The sequence below is a fragment of the Xyrauchen texanus genome, chromosome 40 (assembly GCF_025860055.1).
Source record: "Xyrauchen texanus isolate HMW12.3.18 chromosome 40, RBS_HiC_50CHRs, whole genome shotgun sequence".
NCBI classification, from domain to species: domain Eukaryota; kingdom Metazoa; phylum Chordata; class Actinopteri; order Cypriniformes; family Catostomidae; genus Xyrauchen; species Xyrauchen texanus.
In genome coordinates, this window is record NC_068315.1 from 37,391,460 (window position 1) to 37,416,996 (window position 25,537).

At 42.7% G+C, this 25,537-nt stretch overlaps 1 protein-coding gene across 1 annotated transcript in view; it reads left to right on the forward strand.

Annotated features, from left to right (window-relative positions):
* Positions 1 to 25,537, forward strand: part of LOC127633550 (glutamate receptor ionotropic, delta-1-like) — a 772,099-nt gene that overhangs the window by 697,999 nt on the left and 48,563 nt on the right. The gene's annotated exons all lie outside the window — the stretch shown is intronic.

Sequence of the window (25,537 nt, forward strand, 5' to 3'; positions counted from 1 at the left end):
CTTTAATTTAATTAGGAAACCCTGATGGGAAGAACATCTGCCGTTTCCATGCAGGAATAATCCCAATGAATGCGTGACAACTTTCACCAATATTTTTGATTTGAGATTGATGGGTTTACACTGGTTGAGATTTAGTTTTAATTAGGTTTTAAATTATGTTTGGCATTTTATCCATGACTATTTCTATCCCAATTCTACTGTTTCCTAGAGGGAACAGAAATAATAAAAGATTAGCAGAAAAGTTTTCAGAAAAGTTTTAAAACTGTACGAGAGCCTGTCCGATACTGTGAATATTATCACGGCTGTTATGATGCACAGTGTATGGCAAACCTTTTAACATTCATTCCTTAGAACTTACTAGTACTTATTTTTACGTTACTTGTTTTTATGTAATGTAACAATCCAGGATCGGTCAAATCATCAACATTGAAATCCAGATAACTCCCTAATCAACATATGAAGATATGTAAACTAATGTTATCAGTGGAGCTTTATGGTGCTGCGCAGTGAGATACACAGTAACAAGCAAACAAGTGTTTCATGTTATCGCTGTCAATAGTGTCATTGACAAATAAGGTTGTCCGAGACCATAAAAATGAAATCTTTTTAAAATGTACTTTAAAACACGTGACAATTTCTTACAGATTAAATCTTTGTGTCTAATCTGGTTTCATATATTTGTAAAAATGTAAAGTTTTTTTTAAATATATATATATATATATATATATATATATATATATGTATATAATGTAATCATTTTAAAAATGTAATGTGGTGTTACCATCAAGTAAAAATTTCCTTGCACCTGAAATACACGTGAGTTTCCACAATTTATTCAAACACATTTTAAAAAGGTAAAAAATGAATATACTGTTTATATTTTTTTGCAAATATCATGAATTATTTTGTTAAGAATATCAAGATGTATTCTCAGGCTTAAGTGTATATGATCTGAACAAAAACATTTTGTTGTTGTTTTTTATCATCACACAGTATTGAGGGTCTTAAAAACCATAAAACACACAGGAGCTATTGACAACAACTTCGATTTGGTGGAAAAAAGTTTTTCCAAATATTTATAATATTTTAAAACAATTGTTTCACTGATTATTTATTATTTAATTATATATATATATATACTGTATATATATATCACTATCACACTCGCAATCGTGCGATATGTCTATATCAGCACTGCTGTGATTCGCCGCAGGTCGAGTCTCATAGGTAATCACAGCAGTGCTGATATAGGGACATATCGCACGATTGCGAGTGTGATATTTCTTATATACAACAGTTCATGAACAAGTACATTTGAAAAAACAAGTAAAAACTGAGTACGGTCAGTGGAAAAATAGCGTCCAAGCGGGGGTAATTATCCCTATTTCACAATGGGTGCGCAAGAGTCGATCACTATTGAAACTGCAGTCTCCTCCACCATTTTAAACTGCACCCATTGTGTAATTTATCAGTCTGTTGTGTCTCTCAGCTGTGATGAGCCGTAATGCTGCATTGTTATTTTAAAGCCATTTAAAGCTATTTCCTAGCTTTAAAAATGATTAGATGACAAGTGTGTGTTTTCCAGCCTGCCTCGGTCTGTAGATGAGCATGTTGTGAGGATTATTAAACTGATGCTCCTCTTAATGTACCATCCTTAGAAGATGTTAAAAACTGCACCGATGGACTCTTTTTTTTCTCTTCTTTCAATCTTGTATGGGCAGTTTGGCCTTCTAAACATTTCATGCCCTAGTAAACCTTGAGAAAAAACAAACAATATATAAAAATATATATGTTTCAGTACTAGTACAGCTACAGTATTGACTCAGTGTTTGTGCCTCTGGTGTTTGATAGCATTTTCTCAACATCAGAATAATCAAACAACGTCACGTCGAGAGAGTGTGTGGATAGACCTGTGCTCTGCTCTCACACACAGCTTCTGAGTTTAGGTCAGGAATGGGCAACACGCGGCCCTCTGTATCGTTGAATACGGCCCATCGGACAAGACTGAAGATTGATTTTATTTCTTTGAAAAAGGGATTATATATAAAGTTGCATTTAGTTTATGATGTTATTACAATTATTGACCAGAAGAGGTCGCTTGTTCTTAGCAGATCTGCTGATCTCTGTAGGATTCTAGCATGCACCATCTTGCACTTGCTCATCATTTATAAGTTAATTAAATTTGACCTCAGCCAAAGGGGTGAACATTGTTAGAGTGTGGATTTGTAATCCGTCCCCTTGGTAGAATGGAGAAAAAAATGTTGGCCCTCGCACCCTTCAAAGTTTCCATCCCTGGTTTAGAATGTAGACAAGTGCTGCATATTCATCTGACTAACATACAAGATTTAGTCACGTTTGAATACTTTAGTCACACTTTATTCCATTTTTAACACAGCAAGCATCTTCTGCTAACAAATTATTTAGAGCTTTTCTCAGATCTAACTTTCTGAACCGATTAATTAATTAATTTGAAGAAGCTGATCTGAAGGATATTTTTAGTGGATGTGTGAAGTCAGATCTCCTGAAGTAATTCTGGTGTCCCAGCAAAGGAATATTCACATATAGACAAGTTCTGCTTATATTTGACATCCACAAAATGTCTCAGCACAAATTATTTTGTTTGATCTTTTCACAAATCTAGCAAAAATACATTAGCTTAAGTTTGCATAGACACTGAAACACACAATATTGACAGGATCTAAATTAGTTCAATGAATTAAAATTCTCGATTTGTTTAATCATAATTTATTCATTTTTATTTTGTTTGCCGTGGGACACAAAAGGAGTTTTTAACAAAAGCTGCTGTTAAAAAAATGTAAGCGCTATAAAAGGCACCACAAAAGCAACATAAAGCAATCATAAAAGTACTCCAAGTCTAATGAAGCCATTTGCTCTGTGTGAGGAGCAGACCCAAATTAAAGTCTTTATTCAGTGATTTTCATCACCATCCGCCATAGCTGCCATAGCAGTCAAATCCCACACTCATTTTAAACTTTCATAAATTGCTGCCTCAAAAAGTGTTACGGCAGTGATGTCAAATGCTCAATGGCTCTCATGTGTCTCGTGACTGATAGAGACATATTCTAGTATATGTATTTGTTTCAAAGAGATATGACGGCACTCTCTACCACACACAAATCTATTGTGTTCCATCCGAGAGCACTTGGGACAGACTGATCTCACAGTGAAATCAGAAACAGTCAGTTGACCTTCTTTAGCTGAAATCAGTCTGTACTTACAGAATTTGGAAACTCTGCCCCCAGTGGCCAAAGTGGTAAGTGTTGTTGGGCATGTGGACACGTGTGAGCTCCAAATTTCCGGGTGGAATGTCCACAGAGGGCCACAGAGTTTTTTTTTCCATCTGTACAGGCTGTAATACAGTGAAGAGGAATGCATATTCTATAAACTGAACCCCTCAACCAGAACCCCAAACCTAAACATCAGTGGAGTACAAATGTTATGCTACAGGGAAAAATACAACTTCTGAATCTCGCTAATCACTGATTATACGAATGCAGTTACTTCCTGGTTTCAATGCAGGATGTGATCTTGGGTCTCCCACACTGCTGATTTGTGCTATGTTCCCTAAAATAAATGCCAGTTGACTTGATATTTTGTTATATAATGCAGTGACATTCAGACATTTTAAGTGTGTATTAAGTGTCAAATCCTGCTTGGGACAGCTGTATTTGCATACTGAATTTGTCTTGCCTTGCATCTGTTTATCCATCTGCACTGCAGAGACAGTGTCACGTTTTGAATTGATTCTCTTTCACAGCTGACTGAAAACAAGATGACATGAATCATGACTCAAAGTCAACTTTCAACTTTTAATCCAGGATGCTGCCTTGCAAGTACGGGTACTTCCATAGGAAATGGAAATCTGGTTTGCGTTTTCATTTTTCTTTCTGCCAAAATTTCAAAACATGTGCAACATTGCAGAGGAAACCCAATATAGCCCTCCCGGCCGTTGCAGTTTAATCTGCATTAATGCAGTGTTTGTCTCATTGAGTGCCTGTGCTTTTACTCTATAGGAGTTTGAGTTTTGTTTCATCCACCTCAATGGTGTTGTTCCCGCCAATTGTTCTCATGTCTTATTGATGGAGATGCTGGTTTCATGGGCCTCAGGGCTTTCTAGCGAAAAAGAAGTTTTCCATGAGTAGCTCTAAATGCATTCAGTCTTAATGCTCTTTCACCACAACTTTATCATAATTGGGAAATCTATTCCACAGTATAGCTTTTCTAAACCACAACAAAAATAACTGGTTGCAGTTATCAATGAGACATGTGAAGCAATATACATTAAAGCATGCCATTATACACACATTAGGAAATGCATTCTCACAAAATAAAAATATAAATTTTACCATTCATAAATGTTTCCTTAACTTTATGCACTTTTAGCACTATGAAAATCTAGAAAAAGACATTTTTTATTTGTTCCTCTTAAAAATGTCCAACATGTACATGCGTCACAGTATTTTTTTGTCATAAAAATTCCCAGCACAGTGTCATTTCCAGCAGATCTCAAATTCTGTATTGTGTTTAATAGAATACTGTGCTGGAAATGGTGCCAATGACATTTTTAAAGTAAAGTAAAATGACAGACTCCTTTGTATTGCTAAGCCATAGCTAACATAATTTCTTAGCTAACAGTTTATGTAACCTAAATAAAAACAATTTGGAACTTCAGCTACTCAGACCACATCTCTGTTATGCTAATTCCAGCATACAGACTGCTCGTCAGGCAAACAAAACCGCTTCAGAAGCAGGTGAAAACCTGGCCAGCAGGAGCCATCTCTGCTCTTCAGGACTGTTTTGAGTGTACTGACTGGCACATGTTCAGGGAGGCTGCAACATATGGCGACTCTACCAACTTGGAGGAATACACAGCATCAGTGATCAGCTACATCAGCAAGTGCGTTGATGATGTCACTTTCTCCACACGCTCCAACCAGAAGCCGTGGATGACTGCGAAGGTGCCTGCGCGGCTGAGGACCCGAGAGTCCGCCTTCAGAGCAGATGACAAGGCAGCCCTAAGAACATTGAGGGTCAAACTGTCCCGGGCCATCAGAGTCAAAGTGCGCACAAGCACAGAGAATCCACAGTCACTTCCAGGACAGCGGTGACACGTGACGTGATGGCGAGGAAGTCCACCCCTCCTCCCAACGACCAGGTGCTCTGTCTTACCATGGCCGATGTGAGAAAAACGCTATTTAGAGTCAACCCATGGAAGGCTGCTGGACCAGACAACATTCCTGGTAGAGTGCTTAGAGGCAGATGTTCTTACCGACATTTTCAACATCTCTCTGAGTCAAACGTGCTTCAAGGCCACCACCATCGTCCCCATGCCAAAGAAGTCTTCAGTGTACTGCCTCAACGACTGCCGTCCCATCGCACTCACACCCATCATCATGAAGTGCTTCGAGAGGCTCGTCATGAGGCACATTAAGACCCAGCTGCCTCCCTCACTAGACCCACTGCAGTTTGCGTATCGTCCCAAACGTTCAACAGACGATGCCATCGCCACCACCCTCCTTCTGGCCCTCACCCACCTAGATAAAAAGGACTCATAGGCTCCCCAGGGCTGTGTGCTCAGTCCACTGCTGTTCACTCTGCTGACTCACGACTGTGCAGCAATTCACAGCTTGAACTACATCGTCAAGTTCGCCGATGACACGACCGTGGTGGGTCTCATCAGCAAGAACGGCGAGTCAGCATACAGAGAGGAGGTACAGCAGCTAACGGACTGGTGTAGAGCCAACAACCTGTCTCTGAATGTGGACAAAACAAAAGAGATGGTTGTTGACTTCAGGAGAGCACATAGTGAACACTCTCCACTGAACATTGACGGCTCCTCTGTGGAGATCGTCAAGAGCACCAAATTCCTTGGTGTTCACCTGGCGGAGAACCTCACCTGGTCCCTCCAAGAGGCAGCTCTATTACCAAGAAAGCCCAGCAGTGTCTCTACTTTCTTCGAAGGCTGAGAAAAGCACATCTCCCACCCCCTATCACTACATTCTTTAGAGACTATTGAGAGCATCCTGAGCAGCTGCATCACTGCCTGGTTTGGGACTTGCACCATTTTGTAAAGCCCTGCAGAGGATAGTGTGGACAGCTGAGGAGATCATCAGGGTCTCTCTTCCCTCCATCAAAGACATTTACATAAAACGCTGCATCCACAAAGCAACCAGCATTGTGGATGACCCCACACACCCCTCACACAAACTCTTTACCCTCCTGCCATCTGGCAAGAGGTACCGAAGCATTCGGGCCCTCATGGCCAGACTGTGTAACAGCTTTTACCCCCAAGCCATCAGACTTCTCAATACTCAGAGACTGTACTGACACACACACACACACACACACACACACGTACACCATCACACATTTGCACATGTCCAGAGTTGCACTTTAATTCATTGTCACTTATACCTGGCTGCTACCTCAATAACTGCTATGTCCATAGAACATAGTTATGTTTACATTTTTTGCACTATTCATTACAAATGAGTACTGGTCGGTGCTGCACTGTCTCTCACTGTGCCTATTGTCCTGTTCCTTTTAATAATTTATTGTACTGTCCCATACTTTTTTGAACACATTTGCACATGCACTTTATGTAGAAATATTATGTATAAATATTATTTAGTCTGTTTTAGTCTCATGTGGTTCTGTGTTTTTCCTATGTTGATTTATATAGCACCATGATCCTGGAGGAACGTTGTCTCGTTTTGCTGTTTACTGTACTAACCTTATATGGTTGAACGACAATAAAAACCACTTGACTTGACTTGATACTGTGACTTAAAGAAAAAACGTTTAATAACAAAACTCAAATCACTCTTCAGCGTCACACACATTAGCTTCTGTCAGTCAGTTTCAGAGGGTAGCTCTCTCTCTCGGTCTGCTGGCGGTGTCGCTCTTTTATGCCATTCTCCCTGTGCTTACTGTAATTAGAGACAGGTGTTAGACATAATTTAGCTCAGTTAGAAGTGTCCTTACCGCTTTATCTCTCTCCGGATGGATGCTTGACCATGCCCCCGCTGCCACACTATTCAATCATATTTTTCCATTTTTTTCATAATTTGGCAATATTACAGTTGAATGGAAAAGTACGGGAAATAAAAATCTTCTGTTCATAAGTGATATTTCCCTTGATTTTTCTTTGTCTCTTATTTCATCTCAAGCATGTTCTTCACTCACACTTTTGTCCACTTGGTTAACAAGTACACTAACTTTTGAACAAACTTTATTAGTGTCATGGTACGTGTTGCTGAGAGAAAGAAGGACCCAAATACAGAAAGGGGCTTTTATTTAATTAAACAAATAAAATATGAGAAACAAATCAAAACTCTCACTAGGAAGAAAACAAAACAGCAACTAGACTGACTGAAACTGCCAATAGAGAACAGATCAGAACACACAGACAGAGTTGCAACCAAATACAGAACAAAGAAGAGAATATGTAGGAGCTGGTAATTGGAGGCAGGTGCCACTGGTGATGTGCTGGATGGAGAAACAATCAGTCATCCTGGCAACAGAGCTGACATTTTCTACATGGCACCTGTAAAACACAAGAGGGAGAGAGAGGGAAACACAGACACACATATCAATACATGACAAGACCTACAGAAGGGACTATCCATCCCCGACTGTGACAGTTATGGGAAACATTTTTCAAACAATATATACAGTATACTGTGCAAAAGTTTTAGGCACTTGTGAGAAATGTTGACTAGTGAGGATGTCTTCAGAAATAATGCCATAAATAGTTTTCATTTATCACTTGATGTCATACAATGTCCAGTAATCATAAAAAAATCAATATTTGTTGTGGCCACCTTTGCCTTTAAAACAGCCCCAATTCTCCTAGATACACCTGGACACAGTTTTTCTTGGTTGTTGTGGATAGGATGTTCAAGCTTCTTGGAACAGAACAGAATAGTTCTTCTATCTCAATTGCTTCTGTCTCATCATGTGATCTCAGACTGACTCGATGTTCAGTGGGGGTCTCTGTGGGGGTCATGACATCTGTTGTAGGGATCCCTGTTCTTCTATTCTATTCTTTTCTATTTGTAAAAGTAATGTTTGGGAGTCTAACATTTATATTTCCTAAAGAGAAACACTAAAGCTGAAGATATAAATAACCATCTTAAGACAAATGCTATAAACAGATATTATATTACATACTATGAATTCTGATAAAAAAAAATATAGTTCTACATGCTGTTAAGCAGTTCCTAAGGTGTTCCTCGTCGTTTATAGTGTGTTGCTATACAGTTTCTAGGATATTGCTAGGTGGTTGCCAAGTCTATATGCCCCCCTTTACACTTTGTATTAACATGTGTTTCACATCAGGACAATAAGACACTCTCTTCCGTAATAAATGGGACATGATTTATATTCACAAACTGTAAATGACAGTTAATTGGAAAATGACATATCCTGCATAAGGGGCCTGGGTACTCCAGTTGGGCTTCCTAAGAAACCAATTGGCCCGGTTGCTAGGGAGGGTAGAGTCACATGGGGTAACCTTCTCGTGGTCACTGTAATGTGGTTCTTGCTCTCGGTGGGGTGTGTTGTGCATGAATGGCGCAGAGAATAGCGGGAGCCTCCACATGCGCTAGGTCTCCGTGGTAACGCACTCAACAAGCTGCGTGATAAAATGTGTGGATTGACGGTCTCAGACACGGAGGTAACAGAGATTCGTCCTCCGCCACCTGGATTGAGGCGAGTCACTACGCCACCATGAGGACTTAGAGCGCATTGGGAATTGGGCATTCCAGATTGAGGAGAAGAAAAACAACAACAAAAAACAAAGAAAATGACATATACTGCATAAATAGAGACAAATTAACTAATATTATTGCATCTGACGTGAAGCTGGATCATCAGTTGTTATATTATATTATATTATATTAACTTATAATTATTTTGTTTAATCTTGCTAGATAAAGTATGCTACTATCATTTAGGGGCAGTGGTGGCTCAGCGGTTAAGGCTCTGGGTTACTGATCAGAAGGTCGTGGGTTCAAGCCCCAACACCACCAAGACACCACTGTTGGGCCCTTGAGCAAGGCCCTTGAACCTATCTGCTCCAGGGCGCCGTATCATGGCTGACCCTGCACTCTGACCCCAGCTTAGCTGGGATATGTGAAAAATAAATAATTTCACCATGTATATGCAGAAATGTATGTATAATGTGTGACAATTGGTCAAATTAAATTAAATTAAATTAAATTTTATAAGCATGAAGTCAGAAATAGGTATCTTGCAAATCCAGTGCTGATTATCTGTGGCTTATGAATATTCAACCTCATTGTGGTTGATATACTGTAACTTATGTTGTTTAACCGCTTCTCCTTTTTACTGGATGAAGCATCAGCTGTGTCTCAATGTGCAATGAATATTGTCCAATTATATTCAATAGGCTTTTTTTTCTGACTTTCCTTTTTTTTTTTTTTTACAAATGCATTACAATATTGCAACACAATGTTCAGTTCTGGCTGTTTGAAAAAGACCCCAGTTTCAGAAACACTGGTCTAAATAACGATCTTTAAGCAGTGAGTGACAATATATCCAGAAAGTGTTTGCACCTGCAAGTAGTGAAATCATGTAAGCTCGACAGTCTCTGAAGACGTTGGGTTTAATTTCTGCAGGTCTGACTCATTTATTTCTTGCCACATAACATTCATCATGATAATGGTGCCACAGGATTCACCTCTAACTCCTCTGGCATACATCATCAGGACAGGGACAGAACTTGGCAAGAGCCAACATTAAAATCCAAAGAAGACTGTGTAAGTAATGAGAGATTTTGGGTCTGTACTATTAATGAAGCTGTCTGGACCGGCCCATGAAACATCAGTGAGTCAAAGGAAATGTTCCACTCCTTTATGACCATTTGCTTGCCATTCTACTTTAAGTACATCAGGAAAGTTGAAAGTTGTAGTTTTTGGACACACAATCACCACATTGTGAAAAGTGCTAACCTGCAATTATATACTTAAGGATATATTTCCACCTGATCTTACCCTTAAAATGAGTTTTGTTGGTGTAACCTAATGTGGTCTGGTTGATTCAATGATGTTCATATTGGCTCGTATAAAACCAGTTAATTTAGATATTGCCACATTAACCATATTTTTAGTGTTCTGCGGTGTGACATACTACACTCACAATTTCAGAACAATTTCAAAACATTTTAGCAATGTAACCCGGACACACACACACAAGATGAGACAGTCACAATGTAACGAACAACTGCTTTATTGAATAAGAGCAGGCAAAGGTACAGTGGGGAAAATCCAGAAGGAGAGTCGTCGAGGGAAGCGTAAAGTCGGGGCCGGGGAATCAGGATAAGACAAAGGGGCAAATCTACAGATAGAGTAGTCGTGGAAAGCGTAGGGTCAAAAAGCCGGGTAATCAGAATCAGAAATAACAAGAGGGTAGAAGACGGGAAAACAGTTAACAACTAGGGAGCTGGCAAGCTAAGAGGAACGAATCACAGGGGGGTCAAAACTAGACGAGACTAGCGGGGGGCAAAACACGGGAATCTAAATACAATAACCAACACCCGTGAAACGGAAGTGCTGGGTATTTATAGGGGAAGGTGCAGGTGTAACTAATGTGTGGGGATCGGAAGCGCGTGAGTGCAGGTGAAACTAATGTGTGGGGATTGGAAGCGCGTGAGTGCAGGTGGTCATAATGTTCAGGCTGATGCGCGTGAGAAGCGAGCATGAGTCAGAGGGGGGAGATAGTTTACGAGCGAGAGATCGTAATGGCAAAACCGGGCGTGGAAGCTCGAGGGAGGAAACAGAGCGTACGAGCTCAAGGGGGCGGAGCGAGGAAGCGGGAAGCGAGCACGCTCGCGGAGTGCATGTGTGTGTGCTCGTGGACGCGGAGATGGGGCAGAGGAGCGGGGTTCGTGACAGTACTCCCCCCTCTGAATAGGACGGCTCCTGACGGCCGCGCTCGGCTGCGAGGGGTGCGAGGGGACAGAACGAGCGTGTGAGCTCGAGGGGACAGAACGAGCGCGTGAGCTCGAGGGGACAGAACGAGCGCGTGAGCTCGTGGGGACAGAACGAGCGTGTGAGCTCGCGGGGTGCAGAACGAGCGTGTGAGCTCGCGGGGGGCAGAACGAGCGTGTGAGCTCGAGGGAACAGAAAACCCACAAAACACACAAACAATATGAGGGCAGTCCAAGGGGGATAGAAGGTACAAAAGGGAAATAAAACAGTCCATGGGGGTCAATGGGCAGTTCAAGGCAAGGTCAGGAGGAACATAGCGGACAGGCGGGTGGTCGGGAGATCTAGGGGGCAGCCATAGGGCAGAGACTGGGTCAGGAGGTCTGGAAGGCGACTGGAGGACAGGGACTGGGTCCGGGGGTCTGGAAGGTGACTACCGGACAGGAATAGGGTCCGGAGGCCAGGGAAGAGGCCACAGGACAGGTAGAGGGTCAGGAAGTCCGGGCTGAGCCGTGAAAGGCGGAGCCGTCAGAGGCGGCACTGTAGGTGGCTCTGGAGCTGGGGTCCTGGAAGGCTCCGGAGGTGGAGCCAACGGAGGCTTTAGGGGCGAAGGCCTGGAAGGCTCTGGAGGTGGAGCCGAGGGAGGCTTTAGGGGCGAAGGCCTGGAAGGCTCTGGAGGTGGAGCCGAAGGAGGCTTTAGGGGGGAAGGCCTGGAAGGCTCTGGAAGTGGAGCCCTTGGAGGTGGCGTGTGTGTGAAAGACTCGAGAGGCGACGCCGTGAGAGGCTTGAGGAGTGGAGCCATGAAAGACTCGAGGGATGGAGCCCTGAAAGACTCGAGAGGCGAAGCCGTGAGAGGCTTGAGGGATGGAGCCCTGAGAGACTCGAGAGGCGAAGCCGTGAGAGGCTTGAGGGGTGGAGCCCTGAAAGACTCGAGGGATGGAGCCCTGAAAGACTCGAGAGGCGAAGCCATGAGAGGCTTGAGGGGTGGAGCCATGAAAGACTCGAGGGATGGAACCCTGAGAGACTCGAGAGGTGAAGCCGTGAGAGGCTTGGAAGGAGGGGGAGCCCTGAGGGACTTGAGGGGTAGAGCTCTGGGAGGCTCGTGAGGAGGAGCCCTAGGAGGCTCGTGAGGAGGAGTTCTCGGAGGCTTGAGCGGAGGAGCCCTGGGAGGCTCGAGAGGAGGAGCCCTGAGAGACTCGTGAGGCGGAGCCCGGGAGGGCTCTGAGGGGCGAGCAGAGGCTGACAGAGCCGTGGTAGACTCTGAGAGTGGAGCAGAGGCTGACAGAGCCGTGGTAGACTCTGAGAGTGGAGCAGAGGTCTGCAGAGCCGTGGAAGACTCTGAGGGCGGAGCAGAGGTCTGCAGAGCCGTGGAAGACTCTGAGGGTGGAGCAGAGGTCTGCAGAGCCGTGGAAGACTCTGAGGGCGGAGCAGAGGTCTGCAGAGCCGTGGAAGACTCGGGGGGCGGAGCAGAACCCGGCAGAGCCGTGGAAGACTCGGGGGGCGGAGCAGAACCCGGCAGAGCCGTGGAAGACTCTGGGGGCGGAGCAGAACCCGGCAGAGCCGTGGAAGACTCTGGGGGAACCTCTGCGGTCTTGAGCACAAGACGAGACTGGGGAGAAGGGGCCCTCTTCCTTCTCTGACGTCTTCGGCCAACAGGGGATGTGGCCATGGGGACGGTCGAGGCTACAGGCGCTGGCTCTGGGGCGGTCGAGGCTACAGGCTCTGGCTCGCTGACCGTGGCAGACATGGGCGCTGGCTCGTTGGCCGTGGCGGGCATAGGCGCTGGCTCGTTGGCCGTGGCGGGCATGGGCGCTGGCTCATTGGCCGTGGAGGGCATGGGCGCTGGCTCGTTGGCCGTGGCGGGCATGGGCGCTGGCTCGTTAGCCGTGGCAAGCATGGGCGCTGGCTCTCTGGCCGTGGCAGGCATGGGCGTTGACTCGCTGACCGTGCCAGGCTTCGAGACTGGGGCCGTTACAGGCTTCGGGGCTAGGGCCGTGTAAGGCTTAAAAACGGGGGCCATGTAAGGCTTCAAGACGGGGGCCGTGTAAGGCTTCAAGACGGGGGCCGTGGTAGGCTTCAAGACGGGGGCCGTGGTAGGCTTCAAGACGGGGGCCGTGTAAGGCTTCAAGACGGGGGCCGTGGTAGGCTTCAAGACAGGGGCCGTGGTAGGCTTCAAGACGGGGGCCGTGGTAGGCTTCAAGACGGGGCCGTGGTAGGCTTCGCTGGTTCAGTTTCTGCCTCCCCCACGGTAAACGAGGAACCGGCGTACAGTAGGGCGAGGTCAATAAACTGAGCCAGGTTAAGGGAGCAGCGACCACCAGGCATTAATGATGAGGTTGGCTCATTCAGTCCACATTGAAAAATGGTCTTCAGAGCCACCTCATTAAAATTCACCTGGTACGCCAGGACACAAAAATCCATCACATAAGCCTCCAAGGTTTGGCTCCCCTGACGCAAACCCATGAGTTGGGCCGCTGGGTCCATAATGCCAAGGGCGGGGTTATGAGTTACACAACCAATGCCTTGCTCGGAAAACTCTAGGTAAGCGCCCGAAGAGCTCACGGCGCTCAGAAATGTGCTGGGAGCATAAACGGGCTCAGGGACAGACACAGGTAGAACAGGGTGACAAAAATCAAACAAAGTGCGTACCTGCTGTCCCTGGGCCGTGAGTGCGTGGTCATCTCTCCCAGCCGCAAATCCGCGCACAGAACGCGCCACGAAAATCCGCTCTAGAGAGCTGCACGAATCCGTGGAGTGACGCATTGTGACTATCTACGGTGAGGTTGGTTATTCTGTAACCCGGACACACACACACAAGACGAGACAGTCACAATGTAACGAACAACTGCTTTATTGAATAAGAGCAGGCAAAGGTACAGTGGGGAAAATCCAGAAGGAGAGTCGTCGAGGGAAGCGTAAAGTCGGGGCCGGGGAATCAGGATAAGACAAAGGGGCAAATCTACAGATAGAGTAGTCGTGGAAAGCATAGGGTCAAAAAGCCGGGTAATCAGAATCAGAAATAACAAGAGGGTAGAAGACGGGAAAACAGTTAACAACTAGGGAGCTGGCAAGCTAAGAGGAACGAATCACAGGGGGTCAAAACTAGACGAGACTAGCGGGGGCAAAACACGGAATCTAAATACAATAACCAACACCCGTGAAACGGAAGTGCTGGGTATTTATAGGGAAGGTGCAGGTGTAACTAATGTGTGGGGATCGGAAGCGCGTGAGTGCAGGTGAAACTAATGTGTGGGGATTGGAAGCGCGTGAGTGCAGGTGGTCATAATGTTCAGGCTGATGCGGCGTGAGAAGCGAGCATGAGTCAGAGGGGGAGATAGTTTACGAGCGAGAGATCGTAATGGCAAAACCGGGCGTGGAAGCCCGAGGGAGGAAACAGAGCGTACGAGCTCAAGGGGGCGGAGCGAGGAAGCGGGAAGCGAGCACGCTCGCGGAGTGCATGTGTGCGTGCTCGTGGACGCGGAGATGGGGCAGAGGAGCGGGGTTCGTGACGAGCAAATTCCTCAATAATTATGAATTCAGCTTTCCTGACCTCATATTTATTGAGAGTACATAGAATATTGGTAGTTTTACACATGAATTTGTCACATCGCATAACCATTTATAGAATTAAAGACAAAAAAGGTGTTTAAAAACAGTGAAAACTTGGTGACGAGTTCCAGGACCACAGATACACTGTTTCCTTTAAACTTAGATGTTTCCTGCAGCATGAATCGGGTGTTTCACTTGAGGTACTTCAAGTGTGCTTGTTCCTTTGCACAAACCACAGTGTAAACCACCTTTAAATGACATGCAATGGTTAATCATATGTGTCATCTTAGTGCTGTTTAACACTTTCTCACACTGTCAAGTTAAATGGAGGTCATTAACTCAGTTTTCTTTTGTTGTTTCAGATGAGAGTTAGAGTGGTTAGTCTGAAGAGAACAGGCTACTTTTGAGACAAAAGAAAAAGATTAGGCAGAGATTAAAGATAGTACGATTGCCATTTTCTTTATGGGGTCACATTTTTTGTCATGTTATTTTTTCCCAAAGTTGCTTAGTGAAGTTTTTTTTCCACCAAAAAGTCAATTTAGATTTTATTACGATTTTCAACCCTATCTTTCTGATATTTAGTATTAACCTTGTGCGACCCTGCACTTACACATGCGAGGACTTTGTATTTTGGCTCCTCTACACACAACGCTTCATTTCATTTAAACTGATCTTAGATCAGGACACTCTGGGATGTCATTAAATGGTTTCAACTTTTGACTCACTGAGTCATTTGGAAAAACAATATGGTGCCAATAACAGTGGAGCATGTCTGTAGGAAATATACCAAAAACACTACATCTGGTAAGAAACCTCATTAAGTTTTTACATTTAAACCTGAGTCAAAAGATCAGTCTCTAGTTTCTCCTAATATGTCATTTTGAAAATGTTTGCAATTTATTGCGTAACATCACACTGTTAAACACATTGATCACTACATTGGACAATAGCACTAGCATTTCATTAGAAATCCTATATTTACTGTGGATTTCCACATTGAGAGAAGTGTTGCTTTTAGAGGCTTTATATAGAGTAAGGATGAAATTAAGGTGAATTTTGAACTGTTCTGAGACCAGTGCAGACAGACAGCACATCCTTTATCTTTCTATGCAGCTACAGTAAGTGCATTCACTCCTAAAATCTGACCAAATGTTCAGTTTCAGGCTGCAGATAATATTTCAAGTCAAATCAAGTTATTGAGACAGGACACTGAAGACTTCTTTGCATAATTAGCCTCCGTGAGGGATAAAGGATCATGACCCGGCCCCGCTCTCTGCCCTGCCACAGGCATATTTAAAGTGCATTTTACTCATTTAACCTGAACACATATTTGAAAGCACAAGCTTTGTTGATGATAATGAGGCAGCATAAACACTAGTTAAAATATAATCTAAACATTCATATAATTTTTATATCATATTTATATCATACAGCATACAATTTAAATACCTGCTTTAGTCGAAACAACATTTACATGTAACTAAAACTTGCCTATTAGGACATATTTAAAATGTCAATTCTCTGAATCCCTACTGGCAAGTCTGGAAACAGTCCCACTAGTAAAATATGTACATGTTTATATAAAATAGCATGTCAACTAATTAAAACTAAATGATTTACTCATCCACAATTGTATCCTCGGCTGGATCAAGTCTCTCTTCAAAATACAAACGTTCATCGGAGTCCTGCTCTTCTTCTGAGGAAAATTTAAATTCTTCGTCACTATCCAGGAGTTTTGTCACTTGTGTATCGTACTGTCTTTCAAACGCGCAGAAAAATTAACGAACTTGTTGTTTTTAAGACAAAGTTGGGGGCGTATACCATTTGCATTGATCGCCTCAGCACATTAGTGTATGAATTGTCTCTGCTGGTGGGTGGGATCACATTAGAGATAAATTAGCTGAGCAAGGAAAACTGTACATCGCTTTGTTTCATACAAAATACATTGCAGGATAATATTTGTTTTAAATTTGAATTATTTTATTTAAAAGTAGACATTTTAAGCTTTCTTTAGACATATGTTTCATGTTTGTGTGATAAGTATTCGCTGAGTTTCAGTTCATTTTTGTGACGTGTTTCAGATATATGCTCACAAACCCAGAATACCCAAAAGTAGACCCTTTATAGTCTCTAATGATGTCTTACCCTCATCTTTATGCCCCAAAATGATGGACAATTTTATGTTGTTTCCGCTGTAATGATGGAAAAATCCAGCAGGATGCACTGGCGCGTTGACCTCAGAGGGTTAATGTGCCTCATGACGAGCCTCTCGAAGCACTTCATGATGATGGGTGTGAGTGCGATGGGACGGTATTTATTGAGACAGGACACTGAAGACTTCTTTGGCATGGGGACAATGGGGGTGGCCTTGAAGCACGTTGCAACGACGGCGCTGCTTAGAGAGATGTTGAAGATGTCAGTAAGAACATCTGCCAGCTGGTCTGCACATCCTCTAAGCACTCTGCCAGGAATGTTGTCTGGTCCAGCAGCCTTCCGTGGATTGACTCTATGTAGAGTTTTTCTCACATCGGCCATGGTAAGATGTGAGAAAACCTGGTCGTTGGGAGGAGAGGTGGTCTTCCTCGCCACCACGTCGTTCTGTGCCTCAAACAGAGCGTAGAAGTCGTTCAGCGCATCTGGAAGTGAGGCATCTTTGTCACAGGCAACTGATGTTGTCCTGAAGTTGGTGATGGTCTGGATGCCCTGCCTTTATTTAAAGTCCATGTAGTTTACTATCATTTATAATTGTGCATAGTACAGCCTCATTTACTGCTCTATTTTTGAGAAAGCTATTCTGCACCTGCCTGGGTTTAAAGAGAGTCCAATAACCTCATAGTCTCATAACACATGTTCAATTTACATTTTGAAAACACAAAGCTCACAATAAAGATGGCAGGTAGAGCAAAGATACAGAAACTAAATATGATTGACAAAGCTGCATTACTGAGATAAAAAAGAACAGAAAACCTTGTCGTTAGTCCATGAAGCAGTTGTAGTCATAGTATATGGATTACCAACTTAAACTGCCTGCTGCCTGTAATGCCTTGGCACATCACTGTAGATTGTTGTTTATTTAAGCTAACCGCAATTTATATTTAAGCTAATTTGCTTTGATTGTAAAGGTCTTTCACTGTAGTTACTAGCTTTGTCATCATGCATTTGGTGAAGGGCTATTCTTTCAACATGTATGGATTTGAATAGTTGGATCAAATCTGATGTCTAAAGCACAACATATGGTTGTTTGTTTGTTAGTTTACTGTAATAGCAATGCTAATACCAACTTAGCATAGTGGTAGCGCTAGGGTTGCCACCTTCAATACAGAAAAATAAGGAACGCCGGGGGGTTGCACCCTCGGGGCCATGATGACCACAGGTCCGATGACGTGCCAGTGGTGGTAAATCGCAACTTAAAACATGTTTTCATAAAAATATTAAGATTGATACATGGGCATTATAAAAAGATATCTGCTATTGAAATCAGTGTGAACAGATGCACTCAGTCTCTCTATATCACAACTCAAGTCATAGCTGAATACACAGCCAACAAAGGTCAACAAAGTTTGCAAGTGAAACCACAAAAAATAGACATTTGGAGGAACTTGTGAGATGTGAACCATATTTTATTAACTTATTAAATTAACAGATCCATAACTTATTAACTTTAACTTAAACAAATGCTTTCATACTCAAAAAAGTCTATTGGAAAAAATATATATACAGTGCCAGGAGACTTGCAAAGGATCTTCCATGAACATCATGAACATGATAACATCAGTGGCCCAGAAGTAATAGTGTGCAGTATTGGAGCATGCCTACTTCCTTTTATAAGTGTACTTCTTGTCACTCCGTGCAGCACTGAGTAGCTGTTTGTCTTTCAAACAGATACTGTAAAACTCTGAACAGGACTGCTCAAAGTTGAGAGTGATCAAGAGCTCACTCCTTATGAGCTCCACAGAGCACCTGTTCCTGCTGTCACTTCATTTGTTGGACATTCTGGAAAAGATCCTTTCCACATAACCAGTGGATGCTGGGATACTTAAGATGTGGCTGATGATGGACAGCATGTTAGGCAGGTTAGCTACTTGAAAGAGAGCCACCTACCTGGCAGCCACGTCTTTGGACTTCCATTCGTCATCTGCACCTTCTCTGAGCCCCTTCAGAATGCTATTTGCTGTGGTGCATTCATCATAAAGTTCATCCATGCTGACTTTTTGGACGAGGTTAAGCTTATTAGTGATCATCTCAGTGTCACTGAAGGAAAGCATGCCATGGTGCAGAGAGAGAGGTTGCAGGGAGAACAGCCAGTTGTCCTCTGAAAAGTCAAACCATTTCTCAATGTATGAGATTGCTGTGTTGAGAAATTCTGTGAAATCTCTCCTTGCCCTGTCTGCATCATGTGGGAGAAGATGCTGCAGCTTCACTTTTGTTAAGTAGCCATAAAACTGGTCATCTCTTCTCTGTGTGAGTTTTTGCTTGAAGGTAGACATGATGGAATATAACTCAACACAGGTGGTTGAATCATTTTCCAGCTTCTTTACAACATCCTCAAAGAGGGAGAGGATGTTATTGGAGAACAGGAGGTAAACTTCCACATTATCAGCATCTTCCTCAGTTGAGGCTTCACTGAGCTTTAACAAAGCTCTGATCTGTCTGGGACACTCTAATTTACTCACAAATTTATCAAGGGAATGTTCTATGTAATCCATAATACCAGCAGCTGACTCATCTGCATTCTCTCCAAAATCAAGCATTTTGTTGCAGATCCCAGTTTCTGGCCTGAAATACTGTACAGCAAGGGGAAACATCTTCCTGTTCCCTTTATTTGATGCATCCGTCTGTATGGAGAACGGGAGTGTTTTACCTGATGTTAAGACGTCAACAACATCAGCCACTGCCTTTGGAGCAAGGACGTCTTTGGCCATTGCTTCTGCCTTAGTTCTCCCGATGGACATTTTCTTTATGATTTTGGAGTCATGCAGAATCTTTTGGTTAAGCTTGTGTCCACAGTCAGCACTGTTATAGCTGAGGTTGTGTTTAACCGTGTGGTACACCTGCGTTAACTCCGCTGCTGTAACCTAGAGAGGAGTAGGATGAGAAATTGCTATTGAACTTTAGTAATTGTATAAGGTGGCGTGAACACAGATTTTGGATACAATATTTGTCATTGTTTGCAGACAGTAACACCATCCAAACAGTGAAACCACATAATAAATAACCGATCTACAAACATTTCTAAATTCATGTAAAACACAATTGTTTTATTATTATTGGTAAGTTAATCTATTTTATATAGTCTATTGTTAATTCTACAGTAGCCTATTGAAGAATGCAATCATTTAAATTAGTTGTTTATTTGCTTCACATAGGCACTATATTTTTATTATTAAATATATCTCTCTTATCTGTTATTAAAATAATGCTTATGTGTCTGACTGTACGCCTTAACCGTAATAAACAAATCGGTAACACTTTACAATAAGGCTCATTAGTTAACTACATTAATTAACATTAACTAATAATGAACTGCACTTATACAGCAATTGTTCATCTTTGTTCATGTTAATTTCCACATTTAATAATACTTTATTAAAATCTTGTTAATATTAGTTAATGCACTGTGAACTAACATGAACAAACAATGAACAGCTTTATTTCTATTAACTAACATTAAAAAAGATTAATACATACTGTAACAAATGTATTACTTACTCAATGTTAGTTCATGTTAGTTATTAATACATTAACTAATGTTTAATAAATGAACCTTATTGTAAAGTGTTACCAACAAATCATACCATAACATGATTCATTAACATTTTTAACATTATTTCTTAACAAATAGGCAGCCTATGAAATCTAATGTAATCAATCAGAAAATTATTGAGGTGATTAAAAAACTGTCATTACACTATCTGCCTCAGGAGATGATTGAGGTATGAAGAACTGTGAGACGGTGCTTTGATTTCTGTGACCTCTAGCATTGCGGGAATGTTGTTCTCCGAGGCATGCTGTCGCACATCTGACAAGCCACCGTGCGCAACAGAGAACACTCGCCGACAAATTGTGCAATTGGCTTGATACTCATTTCCGCTGACACTTTCCAGCCAAGTATTTGATTCCTCCCACTCTCGTCGGTACTTTTGCATCCACTTTCGTTTCAGCGCTGGACGCGGGGGGGGGGGTGGGTATCTGGAGCAGCCTCCGCCATTCTTTCAAATCGACTCTCTGCCAAGAGACCCGCCCTCTGACTCTGATTGGCCGTGAACCTGAAACAAACCAATCAATCCAACGACAGCGGCGAGTATTACCCGATCAGGGGCAGAATAGGACGAGTCTTCACAGAATGCCGGTGGGATGATTTGCATGAGATGCTGCATTGAAGACAACTTATTTTATTCTCAAATACGGGACGATTCCATATTTTAAGGGACGGGTGGCAACCCTAGGTAGCACTAAATGCTAACAAGGTTTTGATATTCAGGATAGGCTGACAGTTAGTGCTTGCTAGCATGTTTGATGGCTAGTTAGGGCATACCTTGCACCGGTCCTGTCCGAGTTCAGAAAGCAGGTCTGTTTCACAGTATAATGTTATGGGCTAAATTGTACAGGCTAGTGTGATAAGGCCTAGGGAAAAATACTGTTATCTAACCTCTCTTTCTTTTTTGCTTATGGTAAAACTTAATATGGTTTTTGCATCCTGTGAGCCAATCACTCTGTTTTTTTAAATACTGATTTAAACACTGATGGACTATAATAAATCTTTCTGTGTATTGGGGAAATGTAAATCAAGCATTACCCATCACTACATGACATATAAATGTAAGGAAGTGTTTATGTAAGGAAGTTATTAACTTTTTACATTTTAACTATGGTTTTACACAGGTTTTTAAAACATGCAATGCACTTATTAAACAATCAAATCTTTAAATTAATACAAATGTAGTGATAAAGTGAGTCTAAACTGATCAAATTGAGTTTTTAACTGTCTCTTAGGATAGTCAATACCTGTGTTTTTTCAGTTTATGTTTGTAAAGAAGAGTTTAAATTATTCAAAATGACAAAATATTTCTTTCTTTAGTCATTTATTTTCTTGCAATTATACATTTTATATGTATTATTAACAGTATTTTTATGTATTTGACAGTGATATATCGCCATAACAAAAGCAATTTTTTGTACAATTACAGAAAATTATGCTACTTTTGTCAAAAAAAGGATACTTTTACTATTTTTACAGTTAGTTTTATTGAAAAAATAATTTAAAGTTGTTAAAAAACAGATATTTAATGCATTTTATGTATACACATTTTTTTTTAAATCACATGATATTTCGATAAACAGTTTATTCTTGTAATTTTAATACAAATGTTCCTGTCATTTTGAAATACATTTAAAATAAATTTGGGGGGTAAAAACTGTAAAAAATTAAAATAAAAAAATTATGTTTTACAGTGTACAGCTCTTGACTCTCGTGTATTTTGTCCATCAGCCACATCAGCCTGTAGCTCACGACTGGTTGCCTACTGAAGCTAAGCAGAGTTGAGCCTGGTCAGTACCTTGATGGGAGTCCTCCTCTGAAATCTAAGGTTGCTGCTGGAAGAGATATTAGTGAGCCCAGCAGGGGGTGCTCACCGTGTGGACAGTGTAGCTGCTAATGCTCCAGCATACTGATGGGGACACTATACTGTAAAGGCACCATTCTTTGGATTAGATGTTAAACAGAGATCCTGACTCTCTGTGGTCATTAAAAATCCCAGGACACTTCTTTAAAAGAGTAAGGGTGTAATCCCTGTCTGTCCATCTCCCAGACGTGACCATCTTGTTCATGAGTGACAGTATATTTTGCACCAACTCACTCAAAGAGCATGGTTTCGTCAATCAAACTGAGAGCGGGGATTTTGGAGTAGAAGTGATTGAGGTTGCTCTGAATGTATTTCCACTCTGGGATGTCTCTCAGTAGGGTCCACTCAAGTTTTTCTGTGTTCCTCCAATTTTGGAGGTAATCCACCGATGCTGAATAAAAGTTTCTCACTGCACAACAGAAATCATCCACTCGCATGTCACCAGCATCAACCAGGGCATCAAACTGCTTTTTAATGTCAGAGGGTATGAATGATTCCTGCAGCCTGTCCTGCAATACTTTTCTGAAATCATGGGGTATGTGCTGAAAAGAAAACCTTTTGAATACTGCTGAAAAGCGGTGTCTTATTGTGTGCAACTGAAAAGTGCAACAATAAATATCTGCGTGTTTTGTCAAGCTGGCCCCAGTTTGTTACACCTGTCATGTCATGTCTGGTTCATATTTAATCCCAAAATCAAAATAATAAACATTGTTAAGACTATTAAGATTTTTGACAACTTTTGATTTAAGTCATTATTTGTATGTCACTTAAGCACCTCTCATTCTCTTAACTGTATGAAAAAAAGTTATATCATTACTATATCGCAAATTATATATATTATTTGTACATTATAGTATAATTTAAATAGTTATATATTATGGTAGTTTTTCTTGTACTTGCTTTAGTTTTTATACTTAATCTTTGTGTACAGTTATTTATTAATTTATTACAGTAAAACCCTATTACAGTAATGAGAATATAATGAGAATCACAATTGAGAAAAACATTATTCAAAATGTGAATTAATAAAAATGCATTACAGTAATGAAAATTACGGTAAAAAAACCGGGTGCCTGGTAAAATTATTCATGTGACTGAGAAAGACACACAGGTGACAGAGACATTTTAGGAGAGGGGAAATATGGGACAAAACATAAAACAAGTCAGTGCACCAGAAAAAGTGACGTCTGGCCACTCTACCTTTAATGCATACCTCAGGTTTTTTTTTATGACCTGGGACCTCATTCCACTCCTGTAACTAAATATTTTTAAAAGTAATTAAATAATATGAAATAAAGACTTTTGGTATATGGTGGAACTGAATGACTATTGAAGCTCATGCATGTTATATTATGATTCATCATCATTAAATTGAAGAAGAGCAGGAAAGCTGCATAATATATGTAAGGTAAGAATAGTTATCTGCAATTATTTAAGATTCCCATTAACTTGCTTGCATTTTGATACAGTTTGAGAAATACAGAAACTCTTTTCTGCACGTGTGACATAAGCTAAATCTACCTCTGCATCTTTTCATGCACATATTTTACTTTGTGAAATTAAAACGAACTGTTGTAACCTCCATTCCCCGAGGGAGGGAATGAGACATTGTGTCAAATGAAGTAACACAAGCGGTCTTCCTGGGGGCAACGAGTGCCAGTCAGGACTTTGCACTGAGCAGCCAAAAATAAGGTACGGCCGTTTACAGTGGTAGGTCTAGTGCTGTGGCAGGAGGGACACAATGTCTCGTTCCCTCCCTCGGGGAACGGAGGTTACAACAGTAACCATGACGTTCCCCTTCTGTCACTCACTCGACGTTGCATCAAATTAAGTGACTCAAGGGATCCCATCTAAAAATGCGATGCACTGACTGTGTTACGTGAACTGTCGAGACTGGAGCAAGCAGGCTACTGCATGCTAGAGGCATCTGTGTCAGCTGTACATAGTCCTCCCAAATGCCCCCGAAGAGATGTCATATACAGACCTTAGGTTCCCTGCACCCCTGAGGGGGGGGAACAGTTGCTACATGACTAGCATGGGAGCAAGCCTGGCAGCAGCAGCATTTTCTCTCACTGTGTCTCTCATATAGGACGTGAAGTGGCTAGGGCTATCTTAAAACTATGAAACACGTCGGGAAAGGCGGTCTTTCCTTCAGGGGGAAAAGGCCCTGCAGAGGCCACATCCTGCCCAGTCTAGTGGGAGGTAACATGTGCCAAATACACCATGAGGTTTGTGAAGCCGTACGTGAGAAATGGCGCGGTGGTAGGTCCAGCCTAATGAGGGGGGACTCTACAAGCACAGCGACCGGGGCAGTGGGGCTGCCCAAGGGAAACCGTATCGCAGGAAATGCATCACAGGGAGTTTGCCTGAAAAGGAAACTAAGCCTGTGGAGCAGCCCAGTACAGAGCACATGTGAATCGCAGTGGGTCTGGCCGTGAATTGCTCCGCTGAATTCGCCGGCCAGAAGTCTAGGGAGGAGAACATCCATGGAGCGACGCTTAGTGGCTAACCTGGGATAGAAGGCACATTGGATCAACTTGGTAAAGGGCGCTGTGTGCAAGCGGAACACCCGGTCAGTTGTGCCGCGTTATTGATTTCTACCGGCTCAGATCTGACAAAACACAGGACGAGACCGACTTGACCCTGAGATTGTAAAATCTGGCAAAGGTATTGGGTGTTGCCCAGCCAGCTGTTCTGCAGATGTCTGCTAAGGAGGTGCCATGGGCCAGTGCCCACGAGGATGCCACACTTCTCGTAGGGTGTGCTTGAACCCGCAAGGGGGTGGGCACGGCCTGGGTGTGAAAAGCTAAGGAGGGCTGTCTTCAGGGAGAGGGCCTTGAGCTCAACTGGATCAAGCGGCTCGAAGGGGGGGTCTCTGAAGGCCCGAGAGGACCACAGAGAGATCCAAGGAGGGGAACAGGCTGGGGAGGGTTCAGTCTCCGGGCGCCTTTCAGGAACCTGATAATCAAGTCGAGCTTACCTAGGGACTTGACATCTACTCCGTCATGGCTGCTATAGCAGCTACATACACCTTCAAGGTGGTGGGGGACAGCCTCCCCTCCAGCCTCTCCTGCAGGAATGAATGCACTGACCGAATTGTGCACCTCTGTGGGTCTTCGGCTCGTGAACAAGCGCCACTTTAGGGTGTAAAGTTGCCTGGTGGAGGGAACTCTGGCTTGGTTGATCGTGTCTACGTCTGCAGGTGGTAGATCCACTAGATCCCGTCGCGATGAGCGTAAGATCCGAGAACCAGGCCCGGGTGGGCCAGTAAGGGGCCACCAGGATGACCTGTTCCTCGTCCTCCCTGACCTTGCACAGCACCAGTGCAAGCAGGCTCACTGGGGGAAATGTGCAGCCCCTGGGGCCAGCTGTGCACCAGAACGTCTGTCCCAAGAG